At 57.0% G+C, this 14,402-nt stretch overlaps 1 long non-coding RNA gene across 2 annotated transcripts; it reads left to right on the top strand.

Moving 5' to 3' along the window:
• Window positions 1-4,933: 4,933 nt before the first annotated feature.
• On the top strand, window positions 4,934-13,253 carry LOC129549467 (uncharacterized). 2 transcript variants are annotated; one of them, XR_016036466.1, is made up of 4 exons: window positions 4,934-4,962; window positions 5,331-5,448; window positions 5,798-5,906; window positions 13,187-13,253. It is a non-coding gene; the product is annotated as an uncharacterized LOC129549467 (long non-coding RNA). The 2 variants fall into 2 exon arrangements; XR_016036467.1 differs by lacking the exon at window positions 13,187-13,253 and adding an exon at window positions 6,394-6,787.
• The last annotated feature ends 1,149 nt before the right edge of the window (window positions 13,254-14,402 follow it).

Below are 14,402 nucleotides of genomic sequence, written 5' to 3'. Positions count from 1 at the left end.
GGGTTTATTTAAACTGTGTTTCTGAAACAGGATTCTGAATATAAATGAGGATTCCGGTGGAACCGGGGCTGGGGCAGGGCTGCAGGTTTCCCGACCAGGTGTAAATCATCGGGCAGGTTGGAGGGGGAGGGTGTTTGCCTGTGGGCACAGAGGCCGCATAGACTTTGATGTCCACACCCCCGCCCCTCGCGGCGGTCTGCAGCAGTCCAGGAAGGGACCCTGGGGTCCCCAGCAGGACTCAGTGCCCGGAGGTGGCTGCGGCCTCGTCCGTGGGCGCGCAGAACAGCGACCCGGACTCCGCCGCGCGCTCGCCCGGCCACAAGGTCGCCGTTTGCGCCTGACGTCGTGGGCCCTCCGGGTAGTTTGTTTACCGTCCTGCGTCACCGGGAAACGTCCGCGGCGGCCAGGAACAAAAGGTTCTTCCCTGGTGAGTCCCGCGGGACAGAGGGCGTTCGGGGGCGGCGCGCACACCCCCTTCGGGCGCCGCCAGGTGGCCGGTCGGACCGCGCGCAGCCGCCACTCTGCCCGCCTGCCCCAGGGTCCTCTGGTCCCGGGAACAATCTGATCCCGGGAGCCATGTCAGACCCCCCATCACAGCGGGAACGACATGCCAACCCTCCCTGACCTGGCGGGCAGTTCCCACCCGCTCCCCCCCGCCCCACTGCCTTCACCACCGCGCACTCTGCACCGCAGCCGCGCAGGGTCACTCCCCTTCCCTAGGCTCCGCAGCGTCCCTGCTCCCCCAGGGCCCTCCCAGGACCCTGTTTAGACCCTAGGCATCCTAGAACCCTGCCCAGACTCCTACCCTGGGCTCTGACACTTTGCCTATAGCTCTCTGAACACATTCTCCTGCAGCCAAATGTGGATGCCAAAAGCCGCCCTGTTTTCTCCCCAGGCGCCAATCAAATTACCTGCCCATTGGCGCTGTCAGGCAAGCAATCCGATGACAGTGAGGGAAAGAGCAGGCCAGGCCCAAGCACTGCCCGGACAGGTGAGGGCCCTGGGGTGGGAGGAGACTGAGGGGCAGGTGGAATGCTTCATACTCCCTTCCAGGGCCTGGTGGGCTCCCTGGATGGGCCCACAGGAGTAGCGTGGACCACAGCAGGACTGGAGCCAGGTGGTCCCGTGTGGCAGGCCAGTGAGGTGGAAGCCGTGCACAGGGTCCGTATGGCCCACGAGAGCCCTGGCTCACCGCTAGGCAGACTTTCTCCACGTCCTGCAACCTCTGAACCTGAAAGGAGAAAGGGAAATCCAGATGCAAGTGGCCGGAGCAGGCAGGCATCTGAGCGCCGGGGCGCCAGTCCAGCCCCACTGGGAGTTTCCGAGAGCGCCCCCTGCCGGCGGCGGGGCCGCTCCTTCCCGCGTCCACTGTCAGCCTCGAGGCTCCCGGGGCAGCCACGGAGGCGTCCCACGTGGTCCACGTCCGTTCTGCAGGAGAGGATCGGCATCCGGGGGAGGGGTTCTAAACTCACACGGGCCCAGACATCAGGGCCCCTGAGGCCGAGAAGCACAGCGAGGGACCCTGCCTGGCTGAGAACGCGCAGCGTCCATCCCCAGCTGCAGACCCCCCTAACCTGGCCCTCCCCAGCGCCTGGGCACCGTGTCTCCCCAGGCAGGGGCGGTGTTTGGGGTGGAGGAAGCACAGGGGTGGTCATGCGCTGGGCTGTGCAGTCAGACTGCCCAGGTTTGAGTCCCAGTTCTGCCTCTTAAGGTCTGTGGTTGTGGTGGGCAAACACCTTCCTGTCTGACTGTCAGCTTCCTTGTGGAGATGACTACCACCCTGCTGGGGTGCTCTGCAGACCTCCAGTCAGGACACCCCTCCGGCCACACTATGAAGCAGGACACCCCCCGGCCACACTGTGACCCAGGACACCCCTCCAGCCACGCTGACACAGGATACCCCTCCAGCCACACTATGACGGAGGCAGACTGGCATCCTGAGCTAGGTACTGGGTTCTGTGGTGTCACACAGCATCTCTCCCAGGTGTTCTTATGTCCCACTTTTTAGTGGAGAAACTGAGACCCAGAGCACTAAATTGTCCGATGTCACACAGCCAGAGAGGGTCAGCATGGACCCAACCCGGCCTGATGCCACAGCCTGTCCCCTTGGCCACCAAGGTCTCCTGTCTCTGAGCGGTGGGTGGGGGTCAGGCTCTCATCTGGAAAACAGAAGCCCTGGGAGTTTCCAGGAGAGGAAGTTGAATATAGGAAATTTGTTACACATGTGAGGGAAGTAACTAGCTGCCGAAATGGGAATGAATGGTGGGGTCATGGGAAATTAGCCAGGGCTCCTGGCCAGGCTGGAACCACGCAGGCCTGCCTAGGAGGCCACAGCGGAGGAGCCCTTGAAAGCAGAGGGAGGGGACAGATGCTCTGGCTCCAGTACGTCCCCGCCCCCCAGCCTCTCCCCCGCCAGGCCCCTCGGGCGTCCAGAGGAGCCAGGGCTACGCAGTGTTGGCGGAAGGTCCTGGAGGATGCGGGCCGTGATGGGACAGAGCAGCAGGATGCCCTCTTCCAGGGGTGTCTCCCAAGAGGTCAGCCCCGAACTGAGTCTTGAGAAATGTAGTGAAGCCAAGCAGGATCCTCTCGGCCTTCCTGGGACAGACCTCCCCACTCATGTCATCCACCTGCCTCTTGTCTGTAGAAAGACGTTAGCCAAAGAATAAATGTGGTCAGAGAAATGAGAAAACACAGAGAGAAAGGAAAGCAGTCAAGTGAGACAAAATAGTAAGAGGCTAGTCATTAAACTGAGCGCAGCACAAAGTCAGGGACCTTTAGATCTTCCCAGGAACTGTAGACAATATTGTGAGCCCCACCCCTTGACCTGTTTTGCAGACACCGAAACCCCTGCCCGATGGGAGAACTTAACTGTGTGCTGCCCACAAGATGTGGACCCCAGACCGGATGGAACCAGAAGGTTGGTGATGCTGACCCCTGGTTGCCTCACAATCGGAAGAATGTCCGTGCGCTGATCATGGCCCCTGCAACCCTCTGCCCTGGCATAGCCCTCTCCTACGTGATCTCCAAGCAAAACCCAGGGAGTGAGGAGTTGTCTTTTGGACATAAGTCCACCTTCTACCCAAGACTGCAGTTTCCCCAATAAAACCATCTTTCCTGTTACCTAACATTTGTCTCTCAGTATTAATTTCTTGATCCACCTGCAGCTGAACCTGAGTTTGCTAACAGTAGGAGTTTGACATCAGAATAAAGGTCATTCCAAAAACGGGATGAATAGAAGCCCAGGCACAGAGTCGGTTTTGTAGGAGTGACCTGAGACCTGCTGCCATGGAAACATACCAGCTCCTGTCCTGCTGGACCACCTGTGCCTCTGACAACGCCCGCCCCCCACCCCGGGCTGGGGACCCCTTCTTAGGAGCCCCCACTTCCTTCCTGCCTCTCTTGCAGTCAGGGTGGAGGGGGAACCCTCAGGCTCCTGCCTATCAGACATGGAGGCAGGCAGGTGACCCACGTTCTGCAGGCCAGAAACACACATCAGGACCCCCTCATGGCCAGGGTCACACCTGCTGCCCGCTTTGGGCTCATTCCTGACACCACCATCTGAGGGTGGCTGGCTCCCACCCACTGCGGACTCAGGGAGCACCCCTGCCCTTTCCGTTTTTAATTGGCTACTGTTCACTTCTGTACCTATTCTCAAGAACTCTGTCACAGCTTCTTTCAGGAGGAAATCAGCTCACATGTTGTTAACAAGGGGTTGGCTTTTCTCCTTTTGAGATGGATATTTTCCAGACTCCTAAAGTCTAGTTAGAGAACTCATGGTGTTTGAGATGAACCCTCTCAGAACCGTGTGCTTTCCTACTCAGTCACTGGTCACACAGCTTGGACTATAGACTGTGGACCCCAGGGAGGCAGGGCTACAGGCTCAGGCTGGCAGCTGGATCACTGGGACTGTAAGAGTCTCCCCACTTTGGGCAGACCCAGAACAGACCAAAGAACTGCTCTTGCCTCGGGCAGAGCCGGGAGTTGCTGGGACTCACTGGCTCCGCAGTACTGGCCTGCAGATTGTCCAGAGGCCCCCAGTGGCCCCTAAATGCCTTATGTGTGTTAGTCACTCAGTCGAGTCCTATTCTTTGCAGCCCCATGGACTGTAGCTTGCCAGACTCCCCTGTCCACGGGATTCTCTAGGCAAGAATACTGCAGCGGGTAGCCACTCCCTTCTCCAGCGGATCTCCCCAACGCAGGGATGGAACCCAGGTCTACCTGCACTGCAGGCGGACTCTACCTCTGAGCCACTCTTGTCAATCTATCTCATCCCGGAGATGAGATGTGTGGGCAGAACTGGTGGCCATGGTCAAATCTCAAGGAGAGGTCTCCTGCTGTTTTGGGGGATAGGGGACCTGGCGGGGGGGGGGGGTTGGGGCGGGGGGTGGTGAGTCTCGGCGATCTAGCGCGGACCCCTCCCTGCTTACTGACAGGTGTGCCACCCTGCCTTCATCATGCGTCATATGCAGCCTGTGGAGCGGCGGATCTCCACCCGAGTCAGCACTGAAGTCACCTTCGCCGGGTGAGCTTGTTGGCGCCCAGATCGCCGGGTCCGCCGCCCGGGTCCTGCAGAATGTTTGCTTCTGTAACTAGTTCCCAGCACGTGGGCTGCTGTTGCCTGGTACCACGATTGTCAGAGCCGCCCCTCTAGACTGTAAGGTTCGCTCGGCAGGAAGAGGCAGGTAGGTGATGCACGTGAAAAAATCAATCAGGAGAATGAGGGAAACGGCCAGAGGGGTGCAGACCAGGAAGGAAGCCCGCGCACGCTGGGCGGGGCGAGTCCGCTTACAGCGCAGCCCCCCTGCGGCGCGGGCGCGGCGGGAAGGCCGGAGCCTTTGTGATGTCACAGCCCCGCCCACCGGGAGAATGGTTGCCATGGCGACCTAAGCCGACGGCCTGGGCTCGCTGAGTCCCCGGGCAGCAACTCAGAGGCTTCGGAGCGAGCGCCGGCTTGAGGAGCCGGTGGGTGCGCTCGGGGCCTGGGCGGGAGCCTCGGGCGGGGTCGGGACGGACACCTCGCGCGTCCTTCCAAGCCCCTGTCGCAAGGCTCCCTGTTCCTTACTCATCGCATAGCCAGCCGTCTAGCAACCCCTCTTCCCTCCAGGCCCATGCACCCTCGCCACACGCCCGGACGGTCCAGACGTGGGTGTGGTGAGGCCCGACTCTGCTATAAGCCGAGTACCCCGATTCCTTTCGTGGAGGCTGCAGCAGGCATGCGGCTGGAAGGGTGCAAGCTTTGGAGTCAAAGAATCTCGGGCGGGAGTCCCAGTCTCGGCCCTTCCTGGCTGTGTGACTTTGGACAGTTTGCCACTTTGTTTCCTCCTCTGCAGAATGCAGACTAGCTCCGCAAATAGTGAAAACAAGCGCCACGGTGGGGCGGAACGCTTGATGAGCCGCCAATGAGTGCCTCCCCTGGTCCTCAGGGAGCTTACATTCTGGGGCAATCAGGTAATCGACCGTCGTTAAAGGGATACGTCAGCTCTTGGAAACTGGTTAAAGGGAAGAGGATGGGGTGGTGGGAAGATGCTTCTGGGGAGGGGGCGGCCTGAGCGCTGGGCGAGGGTGGGAGGGGCCGAGGCTCGGGCTGGCGGTGGGTGGGCGGCTCTGAGGGCAGGACCAGCCCTGGGCTGCTGGAACCACGCGGGGCAGAGGAGGGAGGCGCTGCGGGTCGGAGCTGCAAGTGTCCTCCTCCTGGTGAGCTTTGGGCAGGTGCCTGTTGTTCTCAGCGGTCGTCGGCGGAGGGCGGGCTGCGGGCTGCGGGCTGGACCCACCCGGCTCAGACCCTGTCTCTCCCCAGGCTGGGAGTCTCCTCTAGCCGATGTCAGGTTTCTCAGTGCACGCTTCCTCCTCGGCGCCGATGTGGGAGATCCTGCCTCCTATGGTCTCCAAGAGCGTCACTTTCAACAGTAAGTGCCGGGCTGGGGAGGGCTTGCGCAGCGTCAGAGGCAGCCTTAGGGGGCCTGGGGCGGCGGGTTCAAGGTGGAGTCAAGGCGACAGCGATTCTAAGCCAGGCCGCGGACCGGAAATCACAGGCTTTGCCGACTTCCCTAGAAACTCCATCCCTAGGGCTGCTCTAGCCAAGCCCCACCCCAGCCTGGGGTTTAACCCCCAGAGTGTATTGTTTCACAGCTGCCTGGACCTCGAGTCCGGGGCAGGGATGCTTCCATTCTGAGGCAGGAGGGGACCCTGCGCCCTGTGCGCGCGCAGCTTCCGGTGGTGTGCTAGCGCCCTCTGGCGGTGATCGGCAGAAGCGTCGCCTTGGTCTCTGCCTCACCTTCACTCCATCAAGTTGGACTTGTGTATCCGTTATTTTCCCTTCTTGTTAAGGCTGTGCACACTCGCCCGGCGTGACCTCACCAGAGTTACATCTGCAGCCACTCTCTTTTCAAACAGGGTTGCATGCTATGGTGCCGGGCGTTGGGACTTCAGATCTTCAAAAGCATTCATTTGAGGGGGGAACACAGCTCACCCCAAGACAGGCCTCGAGGAGGATGCCGCAGTGGAGGTGGGGCTCGCTCAGCCTTCCTGCAGCCTCAGCTGCTGGCCAGCCCCCCGCGCTGGAGGCCCGCACCTCCTCCCCGGGCTCCCGCTGAGTGGCCCCGGGCGTGGCCGCGGGGCTGAGGGGCAGAACTGGCCACACACCCTCTGCTTTGGTTTACTGGTCCTGAGCTTCCGATTCCAAAGGGCGTTGAGAGCCCCCGTGTGAAACTCCACCTTCTTGGAGGCTCCGCTGTGTTCTCTCTCCCTCCAAACTTGACGCCTGCCGTGCTCACACCTTGCACACATCCACACAAATGCACACAGAGCCTGTCCTGTTCTCACACCAATGGCCACACTACTGAAACGCTCCCTGTGCCTTCTTCCCCATCAACCCAGAGGCTATGCAGACTGCTGCTTATCAAACCTTGAGCTCCTGTAAACCTAGAGCTTCCAGCAAAGGCGCTTCCACGTGTGCGGGCACCAGTCTCTGTTGACGGCTGCTGTCCATGGCTGTCCCTCTTACACTGTGTGATTTACGCCCTCCCTCTTTCTCATCCGCTCTGCTCCGGAGTAAACTGAAAAATGAAGAAAGGTTGAACTGGGGTTCCCAGAAAAAAGATAGCTTTGAAATGTTTACAGATAACAAAATAACTCTAAATGCGCTCACACAGAACGATGCAACATAATGGTGCTGTTGACAGAAAAAATATTCACAACCTACAAGTTCGGAATTATGTTTCATTCCCTGGGGATATTTGGGCTTCCTCGTGGTAAAGAACCGCCTGCTAACGCAGGAGACTCAAGAGGTGCGGGTTCAGTCCCTGAGTTCGGAAGATCCCCTGGAGCAGGAAACGGCAGCTCACCCCAATAGTCTCTCCTGGGGAGTTTCACGGACAGAGGAGCCTGGCAGGTTACAGCCCACGAGGATGCAAAGAGTCAGACATGACTGAGCACACACAAAAGTTATGTTTTGTTCAGTGTGAGTTTGTAGGACTTCACGCCTGGGAGAAACAGAGAGAACTGCGACAAGCAGGGGAGGGAGGAGGAGGGCTGCAGAAGTTCTGCAGGTTGGGAGCAGGTTAGGGAGCCCTGACAGCCAAAGGTTAGTGTTAATGAAAGGAAACCAGAGAGCCCGGGTTAAGGAAGTTAGCGCTTCTTCATGGACAGAGGAGCCTGGCAGGCTACAGTCCACGAGGTCGCAAAGACTCAGACCTGACTGAGCACACACAAAAGTTGAGTTGTGCTTTGTTCAGTGTGAATTTGTAGGGCTTCACGCCTGGGAGAAACAGTGAGAACTGCGACAAGCAGGGGAGGGAGGAGGCTGGCTGCAGAAGCTCTGCAGGTTGGGCGCAAGTTAGGGAGCCCTGACAGCCAAAGGTTAGTGTTAATGAAAGAAAACCAGAGAGCGCGGGTTAAGGAAGTTAGCGCTTCTCCAAGTGTGGGGAGATGCAAGAGTCTGGGCTCACTGAAATCATTCCTTTCACGTGCTTGTCACCTCCCTGGGGCCAGTGTCCTTCCTTTTCCATTGGCACTGGCACCCTGGGATCACAGGTATTGTTCTCCTTCCTGGGTGCCCTGGAGGGCAGGAGTAACTTCAGGCTGTGACTTCCTTGTTTATTGATGTGGCGGAAAATACTCCATTCTCAGAGGGGAGGGTGTTCTAGGCCTTGAGCTGGGGATGAGGTGAGGTGCTGGAGAAAGAGACAGAGGCCACTGTGGGCCAGTGTGTGGGGTCCTCTGGGCAAGGGGAGGGCCGTTTGGCTCTGCTGGGATGATGGAGACAGCCCAGGTCTAGAGTGTGTGACTGGGGCACCATTCCTCCCACCTTGAGCGGGGGTCGGGGGGAGAAATGGCCACAGCTCCATCGAGACATGGCCAGTCTGTGCCCTGGAGTTGAGGGCAGAGGACCTTGGTGGGGAGCTTGGCCAGGTGGAGGGACTGGCCACACCAGAGTGGAACCCAGGCTTCCCAGGCAGGGCTGGTGGGGGCAGGGCTGCAGCACCCCTGCTTCTGGGAGACGCGGCCTGTGGCTGGTCCCCCTGTCTCTGGGGGCTCCTGACATCCACGCCAGAACCCGCCTGAGCCTCTTGGGTCCAGGGGTGGATTGGGGGGGAGTGATCACTGAGTGGATGGTGGTATCTCCTGAAGGTGAGACTGGGCGGGGCGAGGGGTCATTCCTGGTGAAGGAAGCTCACTGCCTGGGTCTAACCTGAGCAGGCTGGTCAGGGTGGGGTGGGGCGTGCTCCCCCATGTCTGCACCTCCTGCGCTGGGGACGCCCCCGCCCCGCATGTAGGCATCCCTTCCCCCATCCACTGCTGACTGTAGGGGTGGGGCTGGATGCAGTCCTTTAATTTGGTGATTTAGGGTTAGGGTTAGGTCCCTTCCCCCATCCACCGCTGACTGTAGGGGTGGGGCTGGATGCGGTCCTTTAATTTGGTGATTTAGGGAACATGGTTTTAAGTGACCCAGCCTTAGTCTGGGGAGCTGCAGAATCGGGCTGTCCGAAACCCGGGCTGGCGGCAGCGTGTGGGAGCGCCTGCTCTGTGCCTGGCACTGTGCTGGAGTGCAGAGGTCAAGGGCACAGAGGCAGGCCTGCTCTCAGAGGGTTTGGGGCAGCGTGACCTGCTGCTCTCCTCTCTGCTTCTTGGACAGACCAGGCAGTCCCTGCACAGAGTGCCCCCCCACCCCCGCACGAGCTTACTCAGTGAGCCACCTCCCCACCCCACCATCCAGGGCTTTCCTGGGGCGCCCACACCTTCCCCACCCTCCTTCCCCAGCTTTATCTTCTAGTAGCCCTGGCCCCCTCCCCCCGCCGGTAGATTGTCATCTGCCTGAGGGCTGGGGGCTCTCTGTTTGCCTCTAAGGCTGCTGTCTTTTCCAAAACCCGGTACACAGAAAGCCTGCAATGAAATTCTGTTAGGCTGCAAGCTTTCCCCAAGGGTCAGGACCTTCCGCCACTGCTTTCCTATCGGGGTCCAGCCCCAGTATGACCCAGGGTATCCTCGGGATGAACGGCGTCGGCGTTAGAGAGAGAGAGAGAGAGAAAGAGAGAGAGAGAGAGACAGGGGCTGATGATTCCTTGGTTTACGCTGGAAACCAATAAAACCCCAGCACGGGGCTTGCTCTGTTTACGTAGGCCGCAGGCGCCCTCTCGAATCACTTGAGGCACCCCACTAGGGCACCCCCTCGAGTGGGTCTTAGAAGCCCAGGCAGATAAGTAAACTCAGAGGGCCCAGCGCTCCAAGGATCTCAACCAGAAAAAGGAGAATAGAGAAAAGGATGGAAAAAGAGAAAGAACGACACGGGGAGACCAAGCTTCAGTGAGCAAGGCCCAAAACTTTATTTTCCAGTGCTGCTTTTATACCCTAAGTTATGCGCATAAGAAACAGAGAAAGGGAGGTATAGATTCACACCAAAATCACGTGGGGTCAGCAGTCTTGACCCTTATCAGGATCAGGGCTTATTTTTGTGTGATAAAAGTTTTAGGTGATTTACATCATCTTCTGGCCAGGGGGCCTGCTAACAGTTTTATGGCCCTCTCTCCTGACAATAGGTTAGTTAGCAAGTAAAAGACTTTTCTTTTAAGGTGACTTTCCTAAAGTTAGGTGGTAGACACATAACAAAGTTACATTCCTATAAGGCACCGGTGTAGTGAGCTGCAAGAAAGGAATTTATTAACTTAAGATCTGATGTGGTTAAATCAAAGGATTAATATATTTCCAAGGATACAATAGAGGAAACTGCAGCAAGCATTGATTCAACAATGAAATCTTTTCTAGTACTATTCTAATGATTTTAACTTCTTCAACAGATTCCTGTATTTTAGAATATTAGGCTTTCTGTCCTTGCATGGCTGGGAGGCTATAAACAGTCACACTCATAGTTGTAAGAGCCCGGACAAACTTGTCATGCAAGTTAGAAAGCTATCAGAGGGGCTTGGATTGGAACACTCCTATTAAGCCGAGGAGAACTTTTAAACTACAGCTCTGAATTAATGTTTTCAGAGAAAGGTGGTTGGGGGAAGCCCCTGTAAGTATTAGAGGACTTGGTAAGAGGCGTAAGATAGTAAAGCAGTCAGATTCCAGTTTTCTTTGGGGTAGATGCTCAGGTAAGTCCAGGGGGCTCCTCGAGTCCTGATTAGCCTTTGCCGTCAGGCCTCTTCCCCAGTTGACCTTTGCCACGGGTAGGATTTCCCTTGCTGGCTCCCGGCACTTTCCAATGCCATGCTGAGTTCAGCTAGAGCGTTTGGACGGGGACGGAAGAAGCAAGACTCTGCTCACAGATGACGTGATCCTGTATGTGGAGAAGCCCTGAGGAAGCTCTGTGTGCTCATAAATGATGTAGCAGCACAGAACACAAGGTCAGTACTCAAACGTGAGTTGTGTTTCCATATTCCAGCCATGAACAGTCCAACTTGGGAGTTAAGGGGCAGTTCCATTCACGACAGCACTGAATAGAATAGATACAGCCATGAACAGTCCAACTTGGGAGTTAAGGGGCAGTTCCATTCACGACGGCACTGAATAGAATGGATATCCAGGAAAGGGGTGACGTCGTGGGCGATGACCAAGCACGAAGACCCGGGAGTCAGTCTCTCCACCAAAACGACTCTCCAGCAGGCGGGCTCCGTCAGAACCTGGAACAGAACCTCCCCAGCTTCCAGGAGAGAAGTTAATGCCAAGGTGGGGGGGATTTCGGGGGATTCTGGCATTTTGTGGCGTGGCTACCAGCCTCCAGCCTCCAGTCCAGCAGCAGTGGGGAGGGCGGCCTGAGTTCCTGGTGTAGCTTGTTGGTGCCAGTGTAGCAGGAAGAAGTTCTGACTCCATGTTGGAACTGTTTGTTTGACTTGCTTTCCATCACTTTTGCTATCATAATCATACAGAATGGCCTGCCTCAGAGAATCCTGCCCCTCTGCCTGACTGTTAAGCGCCTTTGTCCAGAACTCTGTCCACCTATGGATGGCAAAGAAGAAACTGACACATCCCCCTGCCTGGGGCTTGCCATTCTAGGAGATGTTTGCAAGATTAACGGCCTGTTCACGTTGCTTCTTCATCTCCTGCCGTCTCTGATCTATAAAAGAACCGGCATCCAGACCCCACTGTGTTGTTCATTCACTCAGTTGTGTCCAACTGTCTGCAACCCCATGGACTGCAGCACGCCAGGCCTCCCTGTCCATCACTAGTTCCCAGAGTTTGCTCAAACTCACGTCCATGGAGTCGGTGATGCCATCCAACAATCTCAGCCTCTGTCATCCCCTTCTCCTGCCTTCCCAGCATCAGGGTCTTTTTGAGAGCCCATGAGATGGTTATTCTGAGGTGCGAGCTACCGTCTCCTTGATCTGCCGGCTTCCTGATTCAAGCCTCTTTCTTGCCTCAGCCCCTCGTCTCTCAGGTTCACTGGGCTCTCGTGCGGCGAGCAGAGCTAGTTGCACTTGGAAACACCAGGGTGGACAGCAAGGGTCGTCCTCCAAGTTGGGCTGTCTGATTGCTGAAGGGCCACACAGAGGCTGGAGCCACTTCCCTGCCACATCTGTTGGTGGGAGTTTAGAAACGGGACCCCTTCTCTTGCTTTGGAGTCAGAGTCTTAGGAAATCTTTTCTTACAAATTTTATTTATTGATTTATTTTTGGAGAAAACCCAACCCCCATCGCAGCCCCATCGAGGAGCACAGACCTACGCCTTTCTCTTGTGGCACCTGGGCCATGGGAGTTTCTGGAGGGCAGGAGTGCCCAGGGGCTTGGGGCAGGGAGGCGTCATGCCTGTGCTGTCCGAGCCCACCTCCCGTGTCTGTTTCCTCGGTTACCGAGAAGCAGCAGCGTCTCCTGAGTCTTGTGGGGACCGCTCCAGAGCTGAACCAGGGAGGTCCGGGGTGGGGTGAGCTCCCGCCGTCCTGGACAGGTGGACACGGGGGAGATGCTGGGACGAACCCAGAGGAAGGAAGGGCGTGTGGACAAGCGCCATGGAGGCGAGAAAGGCACCTCGAGGAGGGACCCGGAGCCTGCACAGCGGGCTGGGCTCAGGGCTCAGGTTCAGGGGCCGTGGGGGCTGCTGCGGACAGGCTCTGCGTGGAGGAGGAGGGCCTGGCCACGCGTCCGGCCCCGATTTGGCTGAGCTCCAGGCTCCTATAGGGCCCCTGGGGGATGTGTGGTGAGTTGTGGAACGCTGGGGGAATTCAGCGCTGATGCGGGGTCATCTCCACAGACCCAGTGACTGGCGGGTGACGGCAGCCACCCACCTGCTCTCGCTTTGTTGCCTGCCTGCTTCAGGAGGTGCCGTGGTGTCAGCTGACAGGGGAACGGCAGGGAAGGGGTCTCTGCGTCTTCCACTGCAGCCCCTGGAGGCCTGAGGAGGCTCCTAGCAGAAGGGTTGGCTGGGCGGGTGTCAGAGGCTCAGAGCCTGTGGCCTCTGTGAAAAACCATCCTGCTCTGTCCATAGGAGCAAAGGGGAGGGGTGCCCAGCGGGAGTCACAAGCTGCCATCATGGGTCAGGCACGTGTGCTGGAACTTTTGTGGCCCGTTTTTTGCTCAGTCCTCAAAACTTCCTGGCAGAGTCAGTATAATCATCGCAGGTGTGGGAGCTAAGGGTCATCTGGCAGGTGAGACCCCAGGGCTGGAACCTCTGAAGTCTCCCTGGCCTGATGCCACGTGCACATCTCTCACAAACTGCTGAGTCTTTTGCTGTGACTGTCACTTTTGTGTCTCCCCAGAGCATGGCCCAGAATCCATGGACAATAGTTCTTCAGTCACTGAAGAAAAGAAGCAGCATGCAAAAAAGGCAAAGGTAAATCTGGACTTGGGAGTGCACGTCCCATCAGTGGGAGGCAAACGCTCACCCTCAGGCCCCAGATGTCCTCAGATGTAGCTTCTGGTGGGAAGGACAGTGAGAAAAGGTTCTGTTTTCATTAGAAATTGGATTACTGAAACCTGAAATAACAGGAACGTAAGCAACAAAGTAGGATTTAGTTTTCCTCCAGTAATGAGGAGTATGGGAGGCAGGCCAGGGCTCTGTGGAGCTCTACCAGAAGCAGTCCTACAAAATCTTCCAGGTGACCAGGTACTAAGTCTTTCTGCTCCACTATCTTTACTTTCGGGTCTTTCAACCACAAGGTTGTTGCCTGGTCAAAAAATGGCTGTGGCAGCTCCAGCCATCACATCTGCTTCCAGACAGGGAGAAGGAGGAAACGGAAGGGCTAACTCAGCCATCCTTGGGAAAAGATCTTCCCCAGAAGCCCCACCTAACAGTTTCTTGCCACACTCCATCTGTTATGGGGCCATCAGTATCTGCAAGGGAAGCTGAGAAATGTAGCTTTTTAGTGAGTCGCAAGGTCACCACCTGTTAGGAGATAGAAAGGGATGCATCTGGCAGCACATGCCTTGTCCTCTGGGCCCTGCTGTGTCCTCCATGCCTTGGCTTCCTGGACTCCCTCCTGGTTCCTTGGCTGTCCCCACCCCCAGCCCGGCCCCGCAAGCCAGTCTGCTCCTCCTGAAGAGGTGTGCAGCTCTGAGCATGTTGCCTGAGCCTGTCCTTCTCTGGCCAAGCTCCCGCCCTGGGGCTGGACTTCCCCGTCTACCCTGCCCATGCCCACTTCCTCCTCCTGTTACTTATCAAAACCCAAACCTGCCTAGAAATAGAGACTGGAGGTCAGTGAACTCGTGTGCTCATCACCAGATCGGAAGCAGACGAGATTTAGCCATGTTTGCTTCACCTGTCCTTCTTCTCTTTTTTCTTTTTTTGTCTTTGGCAGAATATTTTACTGTTTCAAAATTTGTTGTTTCTTTTGAAGTGTAGTTGATTTACACTGTATAGCAAAGTGACTCAGCTATACACATATATACATTCTTTTTTATATTCTTTTCCATTATGGTTTATCCCAGGATATTGACTAGCTGTGCTGTACAGTGAAAGTGTTACTCAGTCATATC

The sequence above is a fragment of the Moschus berezovskii genome, chromosome 26 (assembly GCF_049115385.1).
Source record: "Moschus berezovskii isolate FMDL1 chromosome 26, NW_MosBer_1.0, whole genome shotgun sequence".
In the NCBI taxonomy this organism is placed as follows: Eukaryota; Metazoa; Chordata; class Mammalia; order Artiodactyla; family Moschidae; genus Moschus; species Moschus berezovskii.
This window is presented reverse-complemented; position numbering and strand designations above follow the sequence as displayed.